The following is a 24,247-nucleotide window of genomic DNA, read 5'->3' on the forward strand; positions in this document are numbered from 1 at the left end:
GATTAAAAAGAGAGATCCAACAGTATGTTGCCTGTAAGAGACTCACCTCATAGAAAGAGATACCCATAGACTAAAGGTGAAAGGATGGGGAAAAACATACCATGCACATGGACTCAGCAAAAAAGCTGGAGTATCCATCCTCATTTCCGATAATGTGGACTTCAAGACAAAGTTAGTCAGGAGGGATAAAGAAGGTCATTTCATACTGCTTAAGGGAAGCATAAATCAGCAAGATATAACAATCATAAACATCTATGCTCCAAACAGTGGCTCATCCATGTATGTCAAACAAATCCTCAATTTCAGAAACCAAATAGACCATAACACAATAATACTAATTGATTTTCACATGCCTCTCTCACCACTGGACAGATCTTCCAGACAAAAATTGAACAAAGAAACCATAGATCTCAATAACACAATCAATAGCTTAGACTTAAGAGACATTTATAGAATATACCATCCAACCAAGAGTGAATACACTTTCTTTTCAGCAGCACACGGATCCTTGTCTAAAATAGACCATATATTATGCCACAAAGCTAATGTTAGCAAACACAAGAAGATAGAGACACTACCTTGTATTCTATCCGATCATAATGGATTGAAGTTAGAAATAAATTAAACAGTAAAAAACAGAAAGTACTCCAACACCTGGAGATTAAGCAGTAGGCTATTATATGATGAATGGATAAAAGAAGATATTAGGAAGGAAAGTAAAAAATTCTTAGAGGTAAATGAGAACAAAGAAACATCATATCAAAATCTCTGGGACACTATAAAAGCAGTACTTAGAGGAAAATTTATTTCATGGAGCGCATTCAATAAAAGAAGTGAAACTCAACAAATAAACGACCTAACACTACAGCTCAAAGCCCTAGAAAAAGAAGAACAGACCAGCACCAAAAGTAGTAGAAGACAGGAAAGAGTTAAACTCAGAGCTGAAATCAACGAAATTGAAACAAAGGAAACAATACAAAAAATTCACAAAATAAATAGTTGGTTCTTCAAATAAACAAAATTGATAAACCTTTAGCCACACTAACAAAGAGAAGACGAGAGAAAACTCAAATCACTAAAATTCGGAATGAACAAGGAAATATCACAACAGACACGATTGAAATACAAAACATAATTAGAAGCTCTTTTGAAAACCTATACTCCAACAAAATAGAAAATTTTGAAGACATCAACAGGTTTCTAGAGACATATGAATTGCCTAAACTGAACGAGGAGGACATACACAATTTAAATAGACCAATTTCAAGTACTGAAATAGAAGAAGTCATCAAAAGCCTACCAACAAAGAAAAGTCCAGGATCAGATGGGTTCTCAGCCAAGTTCTACAAAACCTTTAAAGAAGAGCTCATTCCAATACTTCTCAAAGTATTTCATGAAATAGAAGAGGAGGGAACCCTCCCAAACTCATTCTATGAAGCCAATAGTACCCTGATACCTAAACCAGACAGAGACACATCGAGGAAAGAAAATTTCAGACCAATATCCTTAATGAACATCGACGCAAAAATTCTCAACAAAATTTTAGCAAATCGCATACAAAAACATATTAAAAAGATAGTGCACCATGATCAAGTGGGTTTCATCCCAGGGATGCAAGGTTGGTTCAACATCAGGAAATCAATCAATGTCATTCACCATATCAATGGACTTAAAGTCAAGAATCACATGATCATTTCAATAGATGCAGAAAAGCATTTGATAAAATACAGCACCCCTTCATGCTCAAAACACTAGAAAAAATAGGGATAGTGGGAACATTCCTTAACATGGTAAAGGCCATCTCCACTAAGCCCATGGATAATATCATTCTAAATGGTGAAAAACTGAAAGCATTTCCCCTAAAAACTGGAATGAGGCAGGGATGCCCTCTTTCACCACTTCTATTCAATATCGTCCTTGAAACTCTAGCCAGAGCAATTAGACAGACCAAAGAAATTAAAGGGATACAAATAGGAAAAGAAGAACTCAAACTATCCCTGTTTGCTGATGATATGATTATATACTTAGAGGAACCAGGAAATTCCACCAGAAAACTTTCAGAACTCATAAGTGAAATCAGTAAAGTAGCGGGATATAAGATCAATACACATAAATCTAATGCATTTTTATACATAAGTGATGAATCTTTGTAAAGAATAATTAGGAAAACTACCCCATTCACAATAGCCTCGAAAAAAATAAAATACTTGGGAATCAATCTCACAAAAGAGGTGAAAGACCTCTACAGTGAGAACTACAGAACACTAAAGAAAGAAATTAAAGAAAACCTTAGAAGATGGAAAGATCTCCCATGTTCTTGGATAGGAAGAATTAATATTGTCAAAATGGCCATACTACCAAAAGTGCTATACAGATTCGATGCAATTCCAATTAAAATCCCAATGATGTACCTTACAGAAATAGAGCAAGCAATTATGAAATTCACCTGGAAGAATAAGAAACCCAGAATAGCTAAAGCAATCCTTAGCAGAAAGAACGAAGCAGGGGGTATCGCAATACCAGATCTTCAACTCTACTACAAAGCAATAGTAACAAAAACGGCATGGAATTGGTACCAAAATAGACAGGTAGATCAATGGTACAGAATAGAGGACACGGACACAAACCCAAATAAATACAATCTTCTCATACTAGACAAAGGTGCCAAAAACATGCAATGGAGAAAAGTTAGCCTCTTCAACAAATGGTGCTGGGAAAACTGGAAATCCATAAGCAACAGAATGAAATCAAACCCCTATCTCTCACCATGCACGAAACTAAACTCAAAATGGATTAAGGACCTCGGAATCAGACCTGCAGATCATAGAAGAAAAAGTAGGTCCAGATCTTCAACATGTGGGCTTAGGACCAGACTTCCTCAACAGGACTCCCATAGCACAAGAAATAAAAGCAAGAATCAATAACTGGGATAGATTCAAACTGAAAAGCTTTCTCTCAGCTAAGGAAACTATCAGCAATGCGAAGAAAGAGCCTACAGAGTGGGAGAAAATCTTTGCCAATCATACTTCAGATAGAGCACTAATCTCCAGAATCTATAAAGAACTCAAAAAACTGTACACCAAGAATGCAAATAACCCAATCGACAAATGGGTTAAGGAAATGAACAGACACTTCACAGAAGAAGATCTACAAGCAGTCAACAAACATATGGAAAAATGTTCAACATCTCTAGTAATAAGAGAAATGTAAATCAAAACCACCCTAAGATTCCATCTCACCCCAATTAGAATGGCGATTATCAAGAATACAAGCAACAACAGGTGTTGGTGAGGATGTGGGGAGAAAGGTACACTCATACATTGCTGGTGGGGCTGCAAATTAGTGCAGCCACTCTGGAAAGCAGTATGGAGATTCCTCAAAAAGCTTGGAATGGACCCACCATTTGACCCAGCTATCCCACTCCTTGGCCTATACCCAAAGGACTTAAAATCAGCATACTACAGAGATACAGCCACATCAATGTTCATAGCTGCAAAATTCACAATAACCAGATTGTGGAACCAACCTAGATGTCCTTCAATTGATGAATGGATAAAGAAACTGTGGTATATATATATACAATGGAATATTACTCAGCCATAAAGAATGATAAATTTATGGCATTTGCAGGCAAATGGATGAAATTGGAGAATATCATGCTAAGTGAGATAAGCCAATCTCAAAAAACCAAAGGACGAATGATCTCGCTGATAAGTGGATTATGACACATAATGGGAGATGAGAGGGGTTAGTGTTAGGGTTAGAGTTAGTCTTAGGGAGGGGGGCAAGAATGGAGTTAGGAAGGACTGTATAGAGGGAAAAGTGGGGTGGGAGGGGTGGGGGAAGGGAAAAAATTACAGAATGAATCAAACAACATTACCCTATATAAATTTATGATTACACAAAGGTAAGCCTTTACTCCATGTACAGAGAAACAACATGTATCCCGTTTGTTTATGATAAAAAAAAGAATTTACACTCATCAATTCAGTATTTGTGATAGTCATTGGTTTATCAATTGTTGGTAAGTACTTACTGCATGCCAAATTCGGTGCTAGGTCCTAGGTATGGAGTGGTGGACACAGTGTGGTTCCTGACTCTTGTCCCCCTCTTATGTATTTCTGTGCATAAAATCTCTTGCCTGAGTGTAATGCTGGGATTATTTATCCCCTGCTATAGTCTTAGGTTAAAACCAGTTTTTGACTCCCCAAAGTGAGAAAGTTATTTATTGACAGGGTGGGGTGGGACCTTTTCTCAAGTGTTACATTCCAATTGGAAAGCCAGTCACAAATCATGTTCAGGTGATAGTGCTCTTAAGAAATAAATTATCTCCTGATCGTATGTGGCTGCCTAGTATTATCAAAAAGGACATTAATCCTATGCTCACGTTAATCACATGCCATAGCTGCCTACAATCCAAATGGGACAGTAATGTGCCTATGCAACTAGACATAACAAACTGTTTAAATGACAGTTCTGACTCAAGTAGTTTTTTTGGGATTTTCTTTTTTTCAATGTTTGCTGACATCTGGGACCCATTTCCAACTCAGGTCTAATGGTAACCAATAGGCCCAGTCTGTTGGCCTAAGACTAGTAGCAAGAGTACAGCATTTAACCAAACTTCCTTCCCCTGCTGGATTTCCTCTCCAGTGTCCAGCTGACTTGTGCCTTTCTCCATGATTAGCAGGTTAAGTACAACCATGCCAACAGACAAGGACACTAAGATAGTCTTGATCCTTAAAGACACTAAGCAGGTACTGAACAGATAATGAGGCACTAATGAACCTCATCTGGGGTATTATTCTTCAAGAGACCCTTCCCCTTAGGGAGTTGATTGGGTGTGGATTGCCTCATGGTTTGAGGCTTGTTATGCAGTCTAGCTAGGGCCCACAATAAGGGTTTGCCACTAACCAAAGAGTACTTAACGCTTATCTTGGCCTCATGTTTATTCCTCAGCTCTTCCCTAGTCACAGAAGTAGATCCTATTTTTCTAGGACTATATAGCTAATTCCCTCTGCTTTAGAACTTGCTAAGTCTCTCCCCTCTCCTCTCCATCCTTGAAATATTATTTTCCTTGCCTCTTTAATGCACAAACTCTTTCAATTACATGACTGCACCAAAAAATAAAATGTACTTAGTCTTAAGCCAGTGACTCCAGATGATAATAAACACTGAAAGTGCTAAGTCTCTCCTTGCATTGACCAACAGCTCTTAATTTTTGAATATTCAATGGACCACACAAAATGGATTTCCACTCAAGCTTAGAAGAATATGACTGTAGTTAATTGATGATTTGTTCTCAGTGAGAGGTTTAGTCTTATTTCTCCCACCCCATTTTTAAAATTTTTTTTATTTGTTCTTTTTACTTACACATGACAGAATGTATTTTGACATATTACATATATATGGAGTATAACTTCCCGTCCTTTCTCCCACCCCACTTTGATTCAAATACTTTCATGCTGTAGTTCAACAGTTCAAATGACTATAAGTTCCCCAGATCTAGGGGAAGAATTGGATCCTGACATAGGCTGGAATATTCAGCTCTCAACTTACCTCTGCAAGTTCTGACAACAGTGTATTATCAGACTTAAAACTCCCACTAAATTCTCTGCAGAACCTAACTCTCAACTGAAAATTATAGGAATAAAAAGCTCTCCTCTTAAGATAGGAAACAGAGGATTAATAACAAGTGGAGAGCATACTTATTAATTAAATTTATTTATTTTTAATCTAAGTGTTCTGCTCAGAAAAGTAAGAAGGTCAAAGAGGGAAAGAGAGTGCATGTGACTGAGATTATATAAAACCACTCTTACAAAGTAATAAAACTATGCAATAAATGTCCTGGCATTTAATATCCAGAAGGACAGCTAGCAATCTCCAGGACTAAACAGCTTGGGAAATTTCCTTTAGTGAGGGGTGAGTATGTCCTCTATCAAAAACTGTGGACTTAGGCACTCATTCACATTTTATTATGACATAGGATGGTGTGCTCACACATCAAGGAAAATAAACCATATCCATATGTGCCAGCCATGGGGTAAACCTGGGAAAGCAAATCTATGTGCATTTGCAATTTTAAGTCAAATGAAATCTTTCTGATTAGGTTCTTTCTTTGTTTAATCACAAAGAAATGAGAAAGAGAAAGATGGAAAGCAAAGCCCATTGTTCTTTGAGAGATGGAGCTCAAGGATCTCAGGAACATTTTTCTCTTGGATACATCCAATTTTATACAACTAACACTCCTGGATTCATTTCCTACCAGGAAATGTATCCAGCAACTTGGTCTCTAGCCAGAAACTATAGAGTGAATGGTTAAGGACTTGACCTATATATTTTCAAGGTATCTTTAAAAGACATTTCTTTAAAGACACTCGGTTCTCCTGGTGATTCACGTAGCTGGGCAATGCTCCAATTTAGCTGTCTAATACCTTTCCATGAACCATCTCCCAGTAGTGGTCAGGGGAGTAGCATTCAGTAATGTTGAAGAGAGCCCTAAAGGGTCTGTACTTGGGTTTAGGATGTAAAAAGTTGCAAATCAATGTCCCTCCCATCCCAATAACCAGAACAAGGGAAAGAGCCTACAAAAGTATAGCAGTTTTCTGCCTCTCAGAGAGCTGAGGCTGTAAAGCAACCTAATGAATCAAAATCATGTGGCTTCAAGGATAAAGGAACATTCAGGTATTTCATCTCTGACTGATAGAACAGAAGTGGAGATAATTTTCAAAGGAGAAAGAAGAGACCCCAATAAGTTTAATCAACATTTCAAAATTTCCTACCAAGCTAAATCACTTTTTGGAAGATCTATTAGTCACTTGACAGTCATTCACTGATAATAACAATGGCTAAAGCTTATCAGGGTAGATGCTAAACTTCACATATTTTGCACTGTTTAATTCTTGAATAAACTACTGCAGGAGATTTTTATTTTACAGATAAAGAAACCAAAGCTTAGCAAAAGCAAAGAAATTCCCTAAGTAAAAACTTGTATACAAAACTTTTAGCACAGGCCTTGTCATTCTTCCATTGCTATTAATGATCTGAATAAAAATCAGGGGCAATTGCATTGCTAAAATTTTTCCGAATATCTGGGGCTAGATTTAAGAAATCGTTGTGACAATTTCAGGGAAATTAAAAAACATAAAGTTTTAAAACACATCTCTGCTCCCAATTAAAATGTCTAAAGTCTGAACCATTTGAATTCTTAAAGGAATTGTACAGAAAATGAAAGGTACATGAAGACTAAATGTTCCTTAAAAGAATTATTTGGATGCCTCATTACATCAGCCCTCTTGACTTTTCTTTTTCCTAAGGTTGTCTAATTCCGAAATTATTATTAAAGTCATTATAAACATTAGCAGAATTCAATATGTAAATATTCACTCCACAAGCAGTTTTTCCAGGAATGTTACAAATGTTTAAAACAAGGTTGATCTAGATTAGCAATGAAATTTAATATGCCACTGACAAAGATTTAATATTTAGGATTTAACCCATTTTCTGTTCAATAAACTAAATTGAGGTGGTAACATTTGCCCTTCTCATTTAAAAAATAAACACTGTTTTAAAAAGGAAGACATATTTCTTAGATATGAAAATATTTTAATAAAATGAATAGTTTTATTTTAATGACAGAAGAAAATATATATTTTACACTTTCTATACTAAATAAAATATATATTCTATTAAATTCTATATCTATATTCTATATACTTACAGAATATGTTACATATAACTATATATTATATATAACTATATATTAACATATTCTATATAATATGTATTATATATTTAAAAATATATTAAGTACAATACATATAATCTACTTAATGTATATTTAAATATGTATATTTATTCTATATTAAATAAAATCTGCAGAAACAAATCAATCCAGACACTGCCCAGGTGTTTTGAGAAAGGTGTCAATATTCAGAGACATAGATCTACATTTATGAACATAAAACAGTGTTTTTGTTTTGGAGTTCTTACAAGAACTCCAATTTTTTTCCATTTTGACCAAAAGAATATTCTTCTAAGTTTCATTCCACATAGAAACCTCTCCTGATGGTGGCATTTAATGCGGACCAGCTGTTCTTCCTCAGTGTAAGAGAACATCATACTTTCTGTGTCATGAAATGTAGGCAATCTTTCTATATTCCAAAGAGCTCATACCATAATGAAAATGTTAAGGTGTTTGGATTTCTAGAGATACAAAAGTATTTTTTACCTCTTTTAAACCATTGAGATTGCTTAGCAGCTACATATTTCCATTAATTTTATAACTGCTTCTTATTCTTTGCTGGAAAACAAGGGTCCCAAGGACTCAACTGGGAGTCATTTAGAATGTGATCCATCCCTGCCACTAACTAGCCAGGAAGAGGATATGGATCATAATGATGATGATTATAGGTGATTAGTAAATAGTCATTAGTACTGTATATTACATGATTTCACTTAATAGCCACAACAGCTCTATTATGAGATTATTTTTACAGGTAGTGGAACTGTGGTTTCATAGGTGAGGAAAGAGCAGAAGAACTTAAAAGGCTTGTTCAAGATCATCCAATTAGGGAATGGTGACCGAGAGGCAAATCCAGTGATCTGACTCCAGAGCCACATCCTTGGCTCCACGGTGCTTCTGAGCCCCTATAGTTCACCATGATGCACAGAGTCTCTGGAACTTCATGTTGTAACTTGTTAAACAAGATCTCGAGGCTTCTAGTTTAAGATTCTAGAATCCTGACAAGTCCCATCCATGGAAATAAAGTGTGTGAATAAGTGAGATGCATTTGAATACCCCTTGCTTCTCCACCATGTCAATGTATGTTATAGTTTGGATATGGAATATGTGACAAAGATCCATGTGTTAAAATCTGGTCCCCAGCTGGTTGGCATTGTTGGGAAGAGGTGGAAACTTAAGGAGGTAAGGCCTAGTTGGAAGAGGCATGTCACCATGAGTATGCTTTTAAAGGTTATATTTTGTCCCTACACATTTCTTCTCTTTCTCTCTCTTTCTGCTTCCTGTCCACCATGAGTGAGATGCTTTGTTCCACCACATGCTCCCCACCATGATGATGTTCTTCCTCACCACAGGACCAGAATCAATAGAGCCAAGTGATCATGGACTGAAACCTCTGAAATAAATCTTTTCTCCTTTTAAGTTGACTTATTTCAGGCATTTTGTCACAGCAACAGAAAACTAACACAATATATGAATCAGCAATTGTTTATTGCATGGTGGCAAACTTGATCTGGTTGCTGAGGAACACTCCTAGTTCAGGTCTTTAGTATCTGCTTAGGAATAACCATCTTACTACCATTATATAAATTAGAAGTTACTTGGAGACACTTTCTGAAGTAATTTGTGTCATCAAAACAATACTCAAGCATTCAGACCTCCAATGTTAAAAATTTTAAAACATGCCCATGTCCTTTAAAAAAGAAAAACACACTTGATTTATCAGCTAATGTCCAATCTCAAATCATGTAGCCAACTACGCCAAGCTGCCCCACTCTGAATTACTTTAAAGTACACACCATACATTAACTCATTCTATTTGTGAATATTTCCAGCATGCAATAGTCAAGGAAAGAAACCCAAGAACCAGAACCTCATTATTACACTTTAAAAATTAATATAACTTCATAGCAAATATTCAATCTGCACTCAAATTATTGATTGTCTCCTAAATTTTTGTACTTTGTTTAATACCACTTTCTTCTCTGTGGTAATTATAGGTCATAATTTTCTTAAGTAGCTAACCTGAGATAGTAATTGATTTTATGCAATTTTTAAAGGGCATCATAAAGGTCAATAAATTCAGAGAACACTGAATTCAACAGCATTAAACAGATTTCTTTACTGGAGATCTTTCCTAAGCCTTTACTGTGTTGATGTGCATTCAGGCCCTCACAGAGAGACCTGCTTTAAAGTTTTTCCCAAATCTGTTTGAACATGATTTTTCATTTTCTGAATCAAGGAAATATTGCTATAAACAAGCAACTTAATTTTTGTCAAATTTTTTTGCCCCTGAAATTCAGTGGTGTTGATTCTGTCCTCTTAGAAATTTTAATGAAGATCAGTTTCATCTCTACAAGGCCTGAATACTGTTCAGGGGCCATTTGAGAACAATGGTTGCAGAGTTAGCATTGGGTAGAGCAAGGAGCGCCACATTTTTGGAAATGAAAGTTTAGTATATGTTGAACTGATGCATGGTTTGAATATGTAATAGAACAAATGCAGAGTATTGAAATCAGAACCATTCTTAGAATGCACAACCTGTGGTCAAACTTTTGGATAAAAATAAAACTGTTCTACATCAGGGAACGATGTAGAACAGGGTGACTGTTTAAAAAAAACTGATAGAATCTATTGTATGCAAAAGGACTTTTGTATCACAAGGAGCAGGAAATAAGTGATCTGAGAGATATAAAGTGAGAAATAAAGTGCTCTTTAGGACATTTTATCAGTTTATAGGAATAACAAAGCAGAACATTTAAAATTAGGAGTCTCCAAGAGATTGGAGAAGTGTTATCTTTGAATGAGGAATGGCTTCATAGTCTTATCTAGTTCCAGTACTGAACCTTCAGTGTTTCCAAGAGTACATGCTATATTTCTAGAATTTCCTCCATCATTCTAAAATGAATTCTGTAGAGAAAAAGTAACTCAATTTGTGTTTCAAAATGAAGAAAGTTGTATTGGCAGAAGACAAGAAGACAATCCTTTCTCCTCTCTAATAATGAGGGTCAAAGAGGAAATGGAATACTAAAAAGTAATATTGTGTTAGGATTGCTTTTAATTGACTCAGGTGACCCTGAGTATTTTGAAAAATCTCAGTAACTTCCCCTCCACCAGGGCTAGTCTTTGAAATGCACCCTGTGTAATGGGATGGTGCATATCTGCCAAGAACCTTTCCAAAGTCTCTATCTTTTAGGACAATAGTAAGAGTTCAGTACCCTGGGGTTATATGTTGTTGCAAGATTTTACTTAGCTGACTTTCCTCCAGCTTGGGCAGAAATAGCAATCAACTTGAGTGATACTAATTGGTAGGCTGGTTGATTTCTATTTTCTTTTGCATCAACTGCTCTGGGAGCAAAGTTAGAAAAGTTTGTTTTTCCTGGCAGGCATCAGGAACATGACTGCAATTACCACCCTTTCATTATCCAAGCTAGGACTATAAAGAGTGAAGAATGTCAAGGCTCCCTCCACTCCAGCAACACTTTTGGAATTGCGAGTCTGTGTGAGTTTCTGTACTGCCTTTGGTTAATGATGGGGCGCCTGTGTTGAGGCAATAGTACGTGAAACCTGGGAGACACTGGACACTGGCCTTCGTACTGGGCTACAGAAGTACAAAGAGGGCACTTGAACTACAGGGGTTTGCAGTCTTATTGGGGGAACAAAATTATTTATCATGGGGCTTGTCATCTTTTTTCTTTCCTACTTTTTACTATGAAAAGCATTAACAGTGAGAAAAAATGGATAATATACACTGAGCACTGAACTCAATCCAAACACCAATGGCTGCCATCTAATTTATTATTCCGCATGTGTGTGATATTATTGAACACCTTGAAAGCAAGCTAAAGATATCATGACACTTAAATCCCCTAATTCAGCCATATTGCTTAAAAATAAGAACATTCTCCTATTTAGCTGCAATTCTAGTATCATATCTGAGAAAAGTATGAAAGTTCTCTAATACCATCTTATATCCCATTTTTATCTCAACTTGACCCAAAAATGTCTTTTAGAGCAGTTATGTTCTAACCACAGTCCAATTAAGGTCTACACATTAGATTATTTAGTATCGTTTAATCTAAAATAATCACCATCACCCCCACACACTTTTTTTCAGGACATTGGCTCACTGAGGACTTAAAGAGCTCATGTGGGTTACAGACTGCCCTGCATTCTGGTTCTGACTACTTCCTCCTGTTGTCCATTAACTTCTTTCTCTGTCAATATTTCCTATAAACTGAAAATTGGGACTAAAAGCTTCATTAACCAGATTAAACATGTTTGACAAGAAAATTTGATACTTTCTTACATTTCTAGTGGGAATATAAGATAATGCAGTGATTTTAGAAAACAGTCTGGCAGTTCATCAGAATAGAAACAGAATTACCACATTATCCATCAATTCTACTCCAAGGTATACACCCAAGAAAAATTAAAACACATGTCAAAATGAAAATATGTACACAAGCGTTCATAGCAACATTCTTAAAATAACCAAAAAGTAGAAACAACTCATGTGTCTATTAACTGATGGTTAAATAAGTCTGTTATTTCATAAATGGAATATTATACAGAAGGAATAAAGTACTGATACATGGATGAAACTTGAAAACATAATAGGTGAAAGAAGCCAGTCACAAAGGACCACATGTTGTCTGATTCCATTTATATGAAATGTCAACAATAGGAAAATCTATTGACAAAGAGAGTGGATTAGTGGTTGCTAGGTCCGAGGGCAGGAAGAGGACGAGTGACTGCATAGGAGTATGGGGTGACGAAAATGTCCCAAATTAGACTGATGACAATTATACAACTCTGTGAATATATTTTAAAAAAGTGAAATTATATACTTTAAAAGGGTGACTTGTATTATGTGAATTATATTTCAATAGAGCTGTTGGAAAAAAAAGGAAAAACCTCACAAGATGGTGCTGTGCATTTTATATTGTGTTGCGTGATGACACTCAGGTTGACTTCCTGGTGAAGGGAGTGTCCTTGGGCCTCTCTGGAGGAAAGACTGATTTCTGTTCAGATGTTGTGAGCATTCTGTGGGGGTGATAGATTAGTGTACCTTGAGGAACCTTGCCCGAATCAGTCATTTCACTAGGGTGTACAGAATGGCCAATACTTCTTTTTACATGCTTAAAAATCTCAGGTGATTTGACAGGGCTTCCAGAATAATCAGACAAATTGGTGACAGAATGGACTAGGATCCAGGGCTCTCTTTTCTAGGAGCATGGACATGCATATGCCATTGGGTGTCATTCATCTATATATAAAAAGAGGAATGAAAAATTATTGAATGGAGAATAAGATTCTAGAAGTAAAATTATTGCCTCATTGCCTTGTCAGAATACAAGGAGGTTTCCTTAAAGAGGTTGAACCATTGTAAGTCCCTAAGAGTAACTAGGAACACAGGGCAATTCCAGGTGTAGCATAAACCAAGAATCCCACCTTCAAAAGTAGCCTAAACTCAGAGGGAAAACACTGTTGGTGAGCAGGAGAATTATAATTCCTTATAACCTACAGCTGAGGAGGATGAGCTCCAGAACCAGATTGCCAGGATCTGAACACCATGGCTAACACTTATTACCTATTCAACTTTGAGTGAGTTATATAACCTCTCAGTGCTTGAATTCCTTGTCTGTAAAAGAGGAAAAATACTAATAGCAACCTCATGGGGATTTTTGTAAGAATTAAATGGGTTGGAGACTAGTTCCTGGCAATAGCAAGTCTTTATTGGCTATCATTACATTCCAAAAAAAGTTTGGATAGCAATTGCAAAGAATAAGAGTGCTGCAGAGGCCAACAACCAACTGCCTTTTCCTCTGAAAACAGGGCATTGTTCCTGCTCAGCAGACACCCTTGGTATCTGCTGCTGCAAGAGGTGAAGGGGACTCCAGAGAAGTCAAGATTGGAATCAGGAGAGGCGGGTTGCAATCTCATATCTGCTATCAACCACCGAGTGACCCAGAATAAATCCCTTTCATTCTCTAAGCTTCAATCGCTACAATGCAAAATGGAGAAGTTGGACTAATTCATGTTAAAGGACCCTTCCATTTCTGTCCGCAGGCAGTCTGTTCTGCCTGAAGGCTCCTTGTGTGATACAGAACCAGCCCCTAGAACCATTGCTTCCCTGAGGTCAGAGTTGGCACCTGTCAGAAAACCCAAGGTTACTCAAGGTCACCTTCATTTACCTATTTTTCAGAGGGAGTAGTGTAAAGGGAATTCCATGAATTAGTCAATCCCACGCGTGTGTAAATTTTTAGATAATATCACTGTTATTATGAGTCATATGTAGTAATGTCATGAAAGTTATATCAACTTTCCTTAATTTGCTTTCTGCTTCTCAGTCTACTTTCAACTTATTGGTTAGCATGTTGCCCAGAAAAGAAAATCTGTGGGGGAAAAACTGTAAATCTTTGTTTTCATGAAGTTCTCTTTGATGCTCATAAAAACACAATATGAAGCACATCTAAGTGTGTCTATTATTTTTATGAATGAGAAAAACCAGATGGAAAACACTAAGCCTGTGTGTCTTCAGCTAGATATTTCATATATGATATTTTCCATTTTTGCATTATTTGAGATATAGTAAGCACTCAATTGGGAAAAATAACCGATTGTCTAATATTATGGCCTACCATGGGAAAAGAGTGGGAAAATGTCTCCCAGCTGACCCGTAGTATCAGTTTGTAAAGCTCACGACAGCTACTCTGATGACATACTCATTCTTCACTCATGCTTTCTTAAATTTCTTGCTCTAGGGGAAGAGAGCTGACATGTAAGCATCCTTATGAGGAGGCCCACATAATGAGGAACTGAGGCCTCCAGCCAACAGCCCTGCGAAAGGCTTCTTTCAGCAGATCCCCTATACCCAGTCCAACCTTCACATGACTGCAGTCCTAGCCAACATCATGACTACAACCTCTTAGAGACCCTGAGTCAGAACTACCCTGAGTCAGAACTACCCAAGTAAGTCATTCCCACATTCCTACCTCTCAATAACCTTACTTGATGATGAATGCTTGACAATGTTAGCACAAAATTTTGGAGCAATTTGTTATGCAGCATTAGGTAACTGATACAAATTTATAAATTAATGATTATAAAAATGTGTTTACTACATAGGTACTCAAGGAATGTCAATATCCAGACATTGTTCTTTTTTTTTTCCTTTTAAATTTTACAGTTTATTACTTTTTTATTGTGTTGAAAACACAGAAGTCCACAAGTTATTTTGTGGCAGAACTGTCAAAAATAAAAATGAAAATATAAGGAAATATGATGTGATCTGATTAAGATTAAGTTAGAAAAATGTAGAGTCTAGCTAACTGGAGAAGAAGCCCTGAAACATCACAGAGACAAAACACTCTTCCTTCTTTGTCTTTTCCACACACAAGCTGTCAGTCCTCTTTTCCTTTTCTTTGCAGAGGGTAAAGTTGCTTTCCTTCCTTTTTCGCTAAGGAACAAAAAAAAAGCAGACTGTAGGTTTTTAGCAGCAGCAAAAGGCCATAGAGTAAGCTGGGTTATCTAGGAGAAACAGGAACATTTCAATCCAGGCTAAGATGATTTCTTTAAGGATAAAGGTCCAAATATATCTCAAATGGAATTTTCCAGGAGAGGAACATATTTTGAGTTTAGCTTGCAATTAGTTCATTGGTGAGACAACAAAGAAGCCAGGATTAATGGTTGTATCTTTTTCAGACTATCTTGACTAGTTTGATTTATTTCCATATGGAGTAAATAAATCCAAACTACTAGATTCAGTAATTGCAATACTAAAAATAGGATGGACTGCTTTAATAACAAAAATTTAACCCCCAAACCATAGAATGGCTCAATCATAAAAACTTAATACTCACATATATGAAGGCCAAAACATGCTTTGATCAGCAAACTCCATGTTTTGATGCTGAGGGAAACATGTGTTTTCATCTTATGTCTCCACACTTGTTAGTCAGTTTTGCATTACTATAACAAAATACCTGACATAATCAACTTTCAAAAGGAGAAATGGTTTATTTTTGCTCATGATTTTAGAGGTTTCAGTCCATAGTTGGTAGGTCCCATTGCTTTTCAGCCTGTGACAAGGCAGCACATCACGGTGGGAATGTATACTGAAACAAACTGCTCACCTCATGGTGACTGGGAAGCAAAGAGAGAAAGCAAAATTCTGGCATCCCATAATCCCCTTCAAGGGCACATCCCAATAACCTAAGACCACACTAGGCACCTTTTAAAGATCTCCATCACCTTCTAATAGTGCCAATCCAAGGACCAAGGCTTTAATACATGGGACATTAGGAGACACTCCAGATTCAAACTATAACACCCATCTTCCACACATGTTTTCTAGGTTGCTGCCTTATCTGCATCATGCCTGTAAGGAAGGGACACAAAGCATTTGGGGTTAGATAATTAATAGATCAGGCCTTGAAGCATGTGTCACTTCTGCCCAGAATTCATTGACTAAAACTCAGTCACTTGGCATCCTGGCCACAAAAAGTTCTCAGGAAGAAGGGGAGACAGGTTCTTGAACTCATAGCCAGTCTCTGCCACAGCAATAGCAACATTTACCTCTGGTGGACCTAGATCATCTCCTCCATTGCCTCCCTTACTGAGCCCACTTTCACCCCAACCTATACCCCCACCAAAGACAGATCCCTCTCTGCTTCCAGAGAACTTACGCCCATCTTTTTTCTGTTGTATAATAACCTGGTTATTATTGTTTATGATTCTCTTCCTCGTTCCTCTAGAACATCTAGAGGGTTTGTATGTGTACTACAGTATCCCATCCAGCAAAGATTAGGGACTCATTTTGAGAAACAAATAGATTCAAGGATGAATAACATGTTACTCACAACAAGATATGAAGTGTCCCCCAAAAAAGCATGTATTGAAGGCTTTGTTCCCAGTGCAATAATGTTCAGAGGATGGACTTTTAGAAAATAGTGTTATGACTTCATCAGGGATTAATCCATTGATGGATTAATAATTTGATGATATTTTTGGGAAGTGGTGGGAACTGTAAGAAGTGGGACTTAGTTGGGGGAAGTAGGTCACAGGGGCATGTCCTGGAATGGTATATCTCAGCCCCAGCCCTTCCTCCCTCTCTTTCTCTCTGCTTCCCAACTGCCAAGCTCCACTCTACCCTTCCGCCATGATGTTCTGCCTCACCTCAGATCCAAAGCAATGGAACTGGCTGACTGTGACTGAAACCTCTGAAACCCTGAGCCAAAACAAATCTCTCCTCCTCTAAGTTTATTTTCTCAGGTATTTGTGCCACAACAATGAAAAGCTAACACACCAGATAAGAGAATATGAATAATTGTGTTTTGGGACCCCTTTTAATAGAATGTGATAAAGGAAATATAACAAATAGAAGAGCCATGCCATGTTCACAAAGAGCAGTCTTGGGACTCTATAACCTATCTGTGGTACATGCACAAGTGCAAAGACAGAAAAAAAACAATTCTAGCATTTACTGCAATCTGATCATGGATAATATGAACTCCCATTTCAGCACTCAAGTTTTTTTAAAGTATCCAATATATACTGCCAGGAACCCTGACAGGGAGAAATTTAGACCCACAGAGAAAAATGACATCAGGGAAGACGTGGACAAAACTTTAAGAAAGAAAAGAAGATTGAACTAAACATCAGATGCACTGAAACCCTTCTTGTGTTCATCCTGCCCTTAACTGGCAGTGTGTCCTTATGTCCTTGAATAAATCTTTGTGTCTCGAATTTCTTGCCTCTGAAATAATGAAATTGGACTAATTGGTCTCTCACATCTAGAATTCTAAGATTCCTTGAACCAGAGCTTTCCAATAATACACTTTCTGAGATAGTTTCCTCCCCATTATTGAAAGTATTTGAGCAAAGATGAGATGGGTTTAATAACCCTAAGAACTGCATTTATTGAGTGCTTAGTGTGTTCCTGGTGGTACACTAAGCACTTATTTGCATATGAAGAAGATTGTAATATCCCCATCTTATAGGCAGTGAAACTGGTGCCTACAGAGTTCAATAACTTCTTATAAGTCATCTTGCTGCCAAATGGGTGGGCCAGAATTGGGGAATAGGCAAATGTTTTGCACTGTATGTTGCATTTTCAAGCTTGGATTAGCAATATATGACTGGCTGACCTAGTATGAACACTTCTTACTCCAGAGTTTATACATTAAGAAATTGAGCCAGGCACACTGGCACATGCCTGTAATTCCAACAGCTCAGGAGGCTGAGGTAGGAGGATTGCAAGTTCAAAGTCAGCCTCAGCAAAAGCGAGGTGCTAAGCACGTCAGTGAGATCCTATCTCTAAATAAAATTTAAAAATAGGGCTGGGATGTGCTCAGTGGTTAAGTGCCCCTGAGTTCAATCCCAGGTATCCCGCCCCACCCTCCCAAAAACAAAAAAAAAAAAAAAGAAATTGAGTGACTGGCCTGGGAAGGATATTAAACTCTGACATTTTTAGGACCTCAGAATTTATACAACAGCCCCTTGTTGTCCATGGAGGATACATTTCAAGACCCTCCAGTGGATGCATGAAACCATGACTAATAATAAGCCATCCATATACTGTGGGGGTTTTTCTTATACACACATACTTATGATAAAGTTTAATTACAAATTAGGCACAATATGAGATTCAAACAATAATAATAAAGTTTAAAAATTAGAATAATATACTATAAAAAAATGCCACCATCTCTGCTTTTGCACTTTGTAACCATTATTAAGTAAAATAAGGGTGACTTGAACACAAGCACTGTGATGCTGCAACAGTTGATCTGATAATCAGAAGGCTACTAAGTAATTAATGGGAGGGTAATGTATATAACATAGATAAGCTGGACAAGTGATGAGCCATGTCTCTGCTGGGACCAGATTTCATTACACTACTCAGAAAGGCACACAATTTAAAATTTATGAATTGTTTATTTCTGGAATTTTTCATTTATTATTTTTCAGCCATGTTTGACTGCAGATAACTGCAATCATGAAAACAAAATTGCAGGTAAGAGGAGACTACTGCAATTGCATTTCAATTTTCATGTTGAGTTCTTATGCATCCAAGAAAGCTTTCTGAGCTGGGAGGAGGTACTTGTTCTGTCTCAGCCAAAGAAAATCACAAGGACTTTGTAAAGTTTTTGACCAGCATGGGTGTATGGAAAAAAACCAAGATTTAATTGAACTGATATGAAACACAGAGGAGACTTGAGACAGGTTTACTTCAGCTGAAGTCTGTTTAGCTTTAGGTTTTTTTAGTTAATAAAACTGACTTTTGAGGGAGCTACAGAAAGGGAATGTTATGGTTTGGATGTGGTATCCCCCAAAAGCTCACATGTGAGACAAAGCAAGAAGATTCAGAGAAGAAATGATTGGGTTACAAGAGTCTTAACCCAGTCAGTGAGTTAATCACCTGATGTTATTAATTGAGTGGTAACTAAAGGCAGGTGGGATGTGGCTGGAGGAGGCAGGGCATTGGGGGCATGGCTTTGGGGTATGTATTTGTATCTGATGAGTGGAGTCTCTCTCTGCTTTCTGATCATCATGTGAGCTGCTTCCCTTTGCCACATCTTCCACCATGATGTCCTGCCTCACCTTGAACCCAGAGGAATGGAGCCTGCTGTCTATGGACTGAGATCTCTGAAGCCCTGAGCCCCCAAATAAACTTTCCCTCCCCTACAATTGTTCTGGTCAGGTCTTTCAGTTATAGCAGAAAAAAAGCTGACTAAAACAGGCAACATAACAGTTTGTATAAAAGAAATTTCCTTGATTCTGCATGTATAAAGGTCTCAGGCAATTTATACCCAACTTCTTCTAAGGGAGGTAGTAGCAAGGGCTTCTGAAGAGCCATGTTAGACCACCTAGACTCATGCTTTTGGACAGGTGACCTATCCTCTCACTACCTCCCCTTCCTCACCTGCAAAGTAGAAATGGTGACAGATGCCACCTTATTGAGGTTAAGAGAATGATATGAGTTAAAATATGTGGGATAGCCACAACAAGAGTGGTTATCCCATAATGAATACTTAAGGTGGACATTCTCATGCTAATGATGGTCTTTTATTCATTTTTTATAACTTGGGACCAAAGATTCAGGAAAAACTTTATCCCAAATTTACCCAGTGAAAGAGTGACAAAGGTGAACAGACTAGAATTCAGCAACATAGAACTGGGCCCTGAAATCAGAATCTTTTCTGGCTCATTTGAACTTGGTTTCATGGGCATCACCAGACTGGCCAATCTTGCTTGTGACTGAGCCCTAATATTGGGAGGCCCTTGAAAAACAGTTTACAATTCAGCAGAGGGTGTTTGTTTTCTAAAGATACATCCAACTAGATATATAGTATCACCACTGAAACTGTTTTTATCATCTTACAGAATCACAAAAAAGCCTAGGGATGTATTAATAAATATAGGCTGACAGCACATACTATAAAATAATATCAGACATTATCCATAGATATTAATGGAGGCAGGATTCCAGGGACAGACGAAATCTTCCCTTAGGGACCTGACCTACTTTATTATTTTTAAGTAGGTTCAGATGTTAGTTACTTCATAATATAAATGCTTTATTCCATCAACTGTAACCCCAGCACATAGGGTTGCCCTATTTCCCAGGGGAATACAAGCAAATAAACATTCAGGCATTTTCTCTTCTTTCTCTGCCTTCTTTTGTGCAACAGAATTAGTTTTTCCTTAACAGTAGGCTTTGCTCTTTCAGACCACATCTAGATCCCCAAGGAGAACATTGTAAGATCAACTCCTACAGGTATTTCAAAGTTGGGGACGGCTGTGGTTTACAAAGTGTCCCCTAAAGGTCCATGTGTTAAAGGCCCAGAACACTTGGCACTGTTGGGTGGTAGAACATTTAAGAGGTGGGGCCTAGTGGGTCTCTCAGGTCACTGGGAGTATGACCTTAAAGGGGATAGTGGGAACTTGGTCTCTTCCTCTTCCTTTCTCTTCTAGTCCCAGCCATGAGATGAATGACTTAGCTTCACCACGTGCTTCAGCCATAATGTGCTCACACAGACCTACAGCAACCGGGCAAATCAGTCATGGATTAAAACCTCCAAAACCTTGAGCCAGGGGCTGGGTTGTAGCTCGGTGCAAGAGCACTTGCCTAGCATGTATGAGGCACTGGGCACCACATTAAAATAATAAACAAATAAAATAAAGCAAAAAAAAATATTTAAAATAAAAAGAAACCTTGAGTCAAAGTAAACTTTTCTTCTTTATAAGCTGATTATCTCAAGTATTTCATTACAGAAATGGAAAAATAATACAGGGGCCCTTTCATTCATTAAGATTTAATAGGAGGGAAAAATGATTTATTAGGAGGACTCAATAAAAGTTGTGCTGACATGACAGCAAACTACTTAATTCTTTCAAGACTTAGTGGAGATGATAATTTTGTGTGATGTAACTAAACATCCTGATGACTGACTTAATTATTTAAGTGTTGGTCTGTTTGCTTTTGATGTTGTAAATGCAGAGCCTTAGCTCAAAATACCAATCATCTTGGAGTAATACATTACAGGTAGGGAAGAGCCTCTGGAGGTAACCCAAGCTTATTGTACCCTCAAATCAGGAAAGAGAGAAGCAACGATGTGACATCTATGGAAACTCCATTGTGACCTGGGTTATTGGAATTTTTTCCAGTTTTATAAAACTCATTTGATCCTATTTTTGATTGAAAATAAAAGTGATGTATAGGTTCAAGAAAACAAATGATTCTCCACACTGTTTTCCAGAGTGGCTACACCAATTTACAACTCCTCCAGGAATGTAAAGTGTGCCTTTTCCCCCACATCCACACCAACATCTATTATTGTTTATGTTCTTGATTAATAAATATATGAAAAAGTGTTCAATATCTCTAGTAATTAGAGAAATGCAAATTAAAACCACCCTAAGATTTCATCTTACTCCAATTTGAATGACTATTATCAAGAACACAAACAATAATAGACGTTGGCGTGGATGTGGGTAAAAAGGCATATTTTACATTGCTGGTGGAGTTGCAAATTGGTGCAGCCACTCTGGAAAGCAATGTGGAGATTCCTCAGAGAACTTGGAATGGACCCACCTTTTGACCCAGTTATCCCACTCCTCCGTTTATACCCAAGGACTTAAAATTAGCATACTACAGTAACACAGCCACCTCAATGTTATAGCAGCTCAATTCACAATAGCTAGATTGTGGAACCCCCTAGATGCCCTTCAACAGATGAATGGATAAAGAAACTGTGGTATATATACACGATGTAATATTATTCAGTCATAAAGAAGAATAATATTATGGCATTCGCAAATAAATGGATGGAATTGGAGAATATCATGCTAAGTGAGATATGCCAATCCCAAAAAACCAAAGACGGAATGTTTTCCCTGATAAGTGGATGATGATATATAATGGGGTGAGGGGATTGGGGTGATAGAAGAATGGAGGAACTTTAGATTATGTAGAGGGAAATGAGAGGGAGGAGGGTAATGAAAAAGGTGGAATGAGACAGATATCATTACCCTATGTACATGTATGATTACACAAATGGTATGACTCTCCATTGTGCACAATCACAGAAAGGAAAGTTGCACCCCATTTGTGTACAATGAATCAAAATGCAGTCTGTAAAAATAAAAAAACATTAAAAAAATAAAATAAAATAAATGATGTCCCTATGGAAGTGTAGATCAGGACTAGAAGCAAACATGGAGTTTCAATCTCTTTCTCATTTCATCACCCAAGCAAAATCAGAAACAACAAAACAAAATAATATGATAACCCATGTCAAGTACTGTGCTCCCACAAGGATGCCAAGAAATTTAACATGCCCTCCCTACCCGTACGCTTTTCACTAGCTCAGACCTCAGATGTCTTCCTCTGATGGCAACCTCGGCTAATGCATTTTAAATGATTGAATCAATAATTTGATGTGTTATTTCTCTAAGACTCTGAGATGGTCCACAAAACACTATTTAAAAATTCATATTTCTACACACCAGATGTGTCCCTATTGTTCACTATCAATATTGATTCTCTGGCAGGAGGACCAAAGGCAGCTCTACAAAAGATTCCTCATTGGTATTCCTACAACTTTCAGCAGATAGAGAGATGTGAGTAGGAAGCGAAGCTGGGACCCTGCCTCCAGGATCTTGGTGCCATCAAAGTGCCACTGCTGTCAGATTCCTGAGCACCATCTGGGACCAGCCCCATGGTGGGGTTGAAGCAGGCTACCAGAAGAACCGTCGCCCTCTTCTTCCCTGACTGCCCAAGTAATTTTCTATCCACGCTAAATTGGACCTTCAACTGGGGCTGGAAACTCCCAGAATGCAGAGTTGAAAAGCCAATAGATCCAATGTTCCCACTGTTCCTGTTCTACAAGTCCCTGGGCAAATCTTCTGGACCCTGAGAAACTTCAATTTAGCTTCAATCTATCCCAGAAGGAGGGTAGAAAACCTGCTGTTGGCAACAAGTCCCATTAGGTCCTAAAGTTTGGGAGATGAACTCATATTTTGCCTTCTTTACTATCATTCCAGCTCCTCAATTACTTGAAACAATTCAAATTTCAAGCAACACAGACCTTCTTCCACGGACTCGACATGAGGCAATTCCAGAGTCTAGGCTCCATATCTGCTAAGGGGGAAAGAGTGAAGTCAACTATGGGCTCTGGATGCATCTCATTCCCAGCATCAGCTCAGCCCAGACCTGATGCAGGAAGGCAGGCAGGGATGACTCCTCAGCTCCTGTCCCTGAATATCAGATGTGTCAAACCTGAGCACCAGTCTACAGTTTGCATCTCATTTGAGTTTCAGAGCTTTGTTTTTCTGGTCTAATTACATTTTCCCTGTGAGGAATAGCTCCTGTCTAGTGGATATGCTTCTGTGGAAATCTATCTCAGTTTAAATGCAGGTGAGAGCAGTGAGCAGCTAATCTCTGTCCAAGCGGTGAGGTGCAGACACTTTGGAACCCTCTCGCTGCCCCAGGTCCGTTCCAACTCAGGCATGGGGTCCAGAGAACAAAGGCTGGTCCCTGACCCTGGTTCCCTCTCAGCTTCCTCCCTTTCATTATCTCCTCTGGTGTCAGCTGTCATGTTGCTTTGTCACCTCCAGCAGGATGGGGAATGCTTTCTCCTGTGAAAATGAAATGCAGCCTCTTTCTCACAATCCATTTCTGTGTGCTGGGCCTTCCAGCCCTACCCTGGCAGTGTGGCCTGGTGGGAGGTGAATTATCCTGAGCTTTTAAGAGCTTGAGTGAAATTACCTCTGACAGAGGCAAAGTGCTTCAGTAAAAGAGGTTTCCACACCCCTGGTTATATCTCAGTTCAACTGATCATCTCCCACTCTGAATTTCAAACAAAATTTCTCTTTTGCTTCTGGATTTAGAGAATGAGTATTAATGGGATGCCTATTGAAGCAGCTGACCTTTAGAGGGCCACACCTGGGAGCAGGACAAGGCATGGGGTTGAGGAATCCACCAGGACTGCATGAACCAGG

At 38.0% G+C, this 24,247-nt stretch overlaps 1 long non-coding RNA gene across 1 annotated transcript in view; it reads left to right on the forward strand.

Moving 5' to 3' along the window:
• LOC306641237 overlaps nucleotides 1-14,125 on the forward strand; it is a 44,343-nt gene extending 30,218 nt beyond the window's left edge. The window contains exon 3 of the long non-coding RNA XR_013758085.1: nucleotides 13,577-14,125. This is a non-coding gene — a long non-coding RNA (uncharacterized lncRNA). The remainder of the gene's footprint in view (nucleotides 1-13,576) is intronic.
• The last annotated feature ends 10,122 nt before the right edge of the window (nucleotides 14,126-24,247 follow it).

The sequence above is a fragment of the Sciurus vulgaris genome (genome assembly GCF_902686455.1).
Source record: "Sciurus vulgaris genome assembly, chromosome: 12".
Taxonomy (NCBI): Eukaryota; Metazoa; Chordata; class Mammalia; order Rodentia; family Sciuridae; genus Sciurus; species Sciurus vulgaris.